The 4,959-nt window shown below is 41.0% G+C and overlaps 1 protein-coding gene across 1 annotated transcript in view; it reads left to right on the top strand.

The window, feature by feature from the left end:
* The first annotated feature begins 4,701 nt into the window (after positions 1–4,701).
* The window catches only part of EXOC5 (exocyst complex component 5), a 23,153-nt gene continuing 22,895 nt past the window's right edge, over positions 4,702–4,959 (top strand). The window contains exon 1 of the mRNA XM_010293364.1: positions 4,702–4,789. The gene's annotated coding sequence lies outside the window, so the exon portion shown is untranslated. The remainder of the gene's footprint in view (positions 4,790–4,959) is intronic.

Here is a 4,959-nt window from a genome sequence, read left to right as displayed (position 1 = left end):
GGGCCCGGGGTGAGGGCGTGTGCAGGGGGCGAGCGGCGCAATGCCGGAACCGGAGGATACGGGGTGGGGGCCTGAGGAAATGGGGGGGTCCTCGGGAGGATGCAGTCCTTCGCCTTAGGCCAGGGCTTGCGGTGCCCCTTACGCCTGGGCCTCCTTCCCCTGGGGCTCCCAGGTCTTGGCAGCAGATGGGGTGCTGCTTTCGGCGGGGTCGCAGGCCATGCCAGGCCCGACAACCGAGCAGATAACGGGCTTCTTCGCCCGAAGGCACGTACTCAGTTGACCCCAGCACCATGGTATCTCAGCGCAGCTTCTACTTTTCTGAAATAAGGAAATAACTTTGCCCTCCTTTGAGCTGCTGTGGAACTGAGGCACAAGAAGCCGAATAGCTCGTCCAAGGCCGTACACGAGCAGGGCAGGAATATAGCAAGAGTTGGCAAATTCTTACTCTCCTGACCTGCACCACAGGCTCTCCTGGTGTGACCTGTGATTGACAGAAAGCGTCTGTCCGCACTCGCTAGTGCATGGGGATGTGGTATCGTTACCAGGTACCCTGTATTTGCTCTCTGAGTCACTCGAGAGCTGGTTGTTCATTTGGTGTCTTAACACGGGGACACACTTTGCCCAGCCGTCAGGAAAGGTTGTTCCTGTTTCTCTGGAAGATCCTTTATCTGTGGTTTATATAAATGCATTGTGTGCACTTGTATTTATGAATCACTGTTATGACACACGAGTGTTGTGACTCACATCTTTTGGCTTGTATGGTTTAAAAAAATATCAAGACTAATAAACCATGTTGTAAGTAACTAGATGCCAGGTTTTATATCCTCTCCACACCTCTCTAGCTGTCCTAGGAGTCTACTGATTTCTCAATATGATGACAATGTGGTTCTGTTCTTTGTGGGATGTTGAATATAACTTGGATGTGGAAAGAAAACTCTTATGTTTTGGCTGCTTTGGATCATGCAAAAATTCGTTCCATTTTGCAATAGCAGTAAAGATGAAATTGCAAAGTAGGTGAGACCTTTGCCTACAGATAGGGCTTGAGATTATGTTTTCCAATATGGAAACCAGTGTTGGTTTCTCTCCTGCTTACACTTCTCTTTCAGTCCAAAGGCAAGAGAGGTTTTATTGACACTCACTAAATTAATGTTGCCTGCTATGTTAGTTTGAAGTCACTGCTGTGAAGGTTAGAACATGAAAACGTGCTTATTATGGAAGTAACCTTGAGCTCCATACTGAGGGTAGTAGTTGCCTGCGATGCTCGCATGAAAGTGTGTTTGAAAGTCATTTCCAACATAGATATGTGACATTGTGTAGAAAGATCTGTGCTTGAAAATGGAAACAACATGGACTCAAATTCTCCTTCATATAACTCAAAGCGTAATTTAACAAAGATTACTTCCAAACTGTATTTTAATGTGGCTAGTTTCATTTATACAGGCGAGATCAAACCAGGTTATCACCCACTTCAGGCATATCTCTTATTAAATCAGTAGTATTGGCTGAGTGGCTAGGATCATGTTAATTCATCTGGAGCTAGAGGGAAGTTCAAAGCTGTGAAGACATTGACTATTGGGGCTCATCTGATAACAGGCAAAGGACTTACAAATGACATTTGTAATAGCTGATTTTCAGCAATTTCTGCAGAACTGGATAGGAGACTTAAAATAGGAATTAGTCTGTCAGATAGCTATAGGTAACCCTATTACCAAGATAGCATTATAAAAAGCAAATGTGTATGGAAGATATGATATACAAACAAAACTAGAAAGTTTTGGATTTGTGGTGCAACCTGTGACATCATGCCTTAAAGTGACACTGTTGAACTTCATTTATTCTCTGTAAATCAAAAGGTTATTTTTAGCACACTCTTCCTGAAAATTTGGAAGAAAAAGCTCAGTTTGTTTCTCTGTTGGTCAATATTCTGCACATAATAATATCCCCTACAGTTACTATTTCTTAAGTAATACAGAACAGGATTTATATGATAAAAAATGAAGGACAGGTCTCCTATGTAAGTGTTCTTGAAAAACAGGTATTTTCCAGGTTACGACCCTTTAAAATATTACTACACCCGCATATAGCAGTGATTCTGCCATCAGTTAGGTCTAACTAAACTACTTAACACTCCTTGCTGGTGTGTCATAATTGTTAAAACAAAGTGCAGGTTTATAATTTTTGCAGGATAGCAGATGTTGCAGAAGGAGAGAGGCAGACTGGGAGACTAACTGAGCATTGCAGAAGAGGGGGACCCACGTGAGTGCCTGTGCTGTGGGAAGGGCAGCAGGGAGACTGGGCTGTTGCTGGTTCAGTTTGGCCTCATGGCTGGTTGGGTGGCACCAAGTTGGGGTCAAGCACAGCATTTGCTGCCATGTGCCCAGATAGTTTCTGGGATGCAGGGGAGGGAGTTGCAGGTACTCTGTCTACACATGTACTCAAGGGAGCTTTAGCGGAGTGTAGAGGCATGATGGATAAAGCAAGATTGGCATTATAAAATTTTCTTTTTTTTGAGGGCCTAGGTCATGTGTATCAGGTCTCCTTAGGAGAGGAGGCTTTTGATAGGCTTGCAGAAAAACTCTGTAGATGTTGTTTTGCAAAAAAAAAAAAAAAAAAAAAAAAAAAATCAAAGTCACTATGTGCATGTATGTGAATTATCTTTTAGTGTGAACATCTGAAGGAAGGGAGAAATGTAGGAAATGTTATATACACACACAGAGCGTCGGTAAACACTGCACCCGTTATATAGGGTTCTTCCATAGCACTGCACTAGGCATTGGTATCCTTGTAACTAGAGTGGTACTCCAGCTGAATTACGAGATCTTCAGAAGAAAGATTGTGGTTGTGACTTTCATATAAAGGAGAAGTCCTGAGAAGAGCCATAAGATAATTAGGAAGCTGGAGGACTCCCCTGAAGGGCATGTTACTGTATTGAATGGCTCGTTTCACTTATAACTAAAATTGCAGAAATGTTCCCAAACATTTAGATGTAAAGATGACATAAGGAGAGAATTTACACTTGGTATGAAAACACTACATATAACTTTTGATGAAAAGAATTCATATAGAGGAAACTTAACATTGTGTATCAGGAATAACTGGCTTAAAGAGATGAAAAATTGTTTGTATGTGGTGTCATCCAGGTATTTTTGAAGCGTTAAGCAAAACACAGTTACTTTAGTCAGTCTTTGAATGAGGAGTTACTGGGTGATCTGTTGAAAGGGTGAAACTTCTGTCCTGTCTAGCAGGATTCAGCATGTTGCAAAGTATATTTAAAAAAATATTTCTGTTTAATAGCTGGGCCTGACTGGATAGGGCATAATGGTTTTTGAGAAATGACAAACCTTGAACTGGTCACATTTGCGTCCCAACCCTTGTTTATAGTTACTAACATAATACTATAATACTCCCTTTCCCCCCCTACCCCTTCTGACAAGGTTTTAGACCTGCTGATACAAGAACCAATTTGATACCTGTGGAGTTCTGCTTTTTTAAATTATTATTTATTTATTTTTAAACCAAGCTTTATCAAAAGCAGTGGTGGCATATTCACGTTTCGTTGTCGGAAATGAGTTGTGGCAAGTACCACTATTGACCAGAGCCACTCCTGGCTCTGTGTCAGTTCTCATTCACAGTTCTGGAACCATTGCTACACATAATTTAAAAGCTTTCAATGAAATCCTGGTGCTTGTGAGAATACTTTGTTTACATGTCTTAGATGTGTTGATGTTAGCACCTGAACAATGCTGCTAGATTGCCAATGAAACTGAAGTGATAAATGCTAGTTTTTTAAAGGATAGGGTATGTTTCGAGTATTCAATATTAACTATGTGAAGAAATGTTTGAGCTGGTTTAAGTATTAGGCTAACTAAAGTAGGAGCGCTGGGTTTTATAATGAGGTCTCTGCCTTCAAAAAACATTATTGGGTCGAAAAATAATCTTAGTTGTTTACCATTGTGTGGTGTTTTTATGGAAGGTCCAGCAAATATTATGGAAGAAATTTGAGTAACCTTGTGTTTTTAGCATCACTCATGCCCTGTTTTTCTTTCTTGGCAAAGTCAAGTCCATCATCTGTTTTTATGCTTGCTTTGTGTTTTGTTTTTTTTTTCCTTTTTATCTGCTTTGCTTCTGCAGCTGCAGTTTGATGTTGCGTAGTGTTCAGTGGCAATCTCACACTGTTTTTGCCCCAGGGCAGTGCCTTGGTCAGTTCTGCTTGTGGTACCACGCTGTGAACTGCATCGGAGAGTTGAGCAACTGCAAAGAAAACTTACTTCGATGTGTAGTTTTTTAGACAGATCAGTTCTCCTATGCAATTTGCTGCACAGCTGATGGCTGGATCTCATGATGTAATATCTCAAATCAGTGTAGCTGCTGCATGGTTCAGACACTTTGTAATGACAAGCCCTAAGTTCACGTGGAAATAAGGACAGGTAATTTAGAGCCAACTCTTCACAGACCTGCAGCAAATTCTTTGCTAGTAGTCTGGCAATCTCTAGACTAGATGTTCAAACCCACCATATTAAGAACTGTGTTCCTCTATATTAAATATATAAACATAAGAGGTGACTGGGTAATTGTCAACACTGTACTTGCTCTTGATTGTAGTAAAGCTTCCAAATGCTTTCAAAATGATGTGTAAGCAGCTGCTTAAGGAACAACCTGCTGTGGCACATTGTAAGGAGTTTTTATTCTGTGACTAGGAGCCCTTTGTGGCAGATGAATACATTGAACGCCTGGCATGGAGAACACCTGGAGGAGGTTCCAGAGGTGGAGAAGCTTTTGATCCGAAAAGGTAAAATAAAATTGCATAATGGTCAAAGTGAATGTATCTCTAATTGTACTGTTTTATTACACATATAACAAAATCCTGTATGTAGTGTTGGTGTGTGTCCAAGACGGTTTTGATTTGTGAGAATTGCTAGAATTTGTGACCATGAGCCAGTTATTCAGAACCAATTATTC

The sequence above is a fragment of the Phaethon lepturus genome, unplaced genomic scaffold (genome assembly GCF_000687285.1).
Source record: "Phaethon lepturus isolate BGI_N335 unplaced genomic scaffold, ASM68728v1 scaffold1618, whole genome shotgun sequence".
Taxonomy (NCBI): domain Eukaryota; kingdom Metazoa; phylum Chordata; class Aves; order Phaethontiformes; family Phaethontidae; genus Phaethon; species Phaethon lepturus.
Note: the sequence above shows the minus strand (reverse complement) of the source record. Positions and strands in the feature narration are given on the sequence as shown.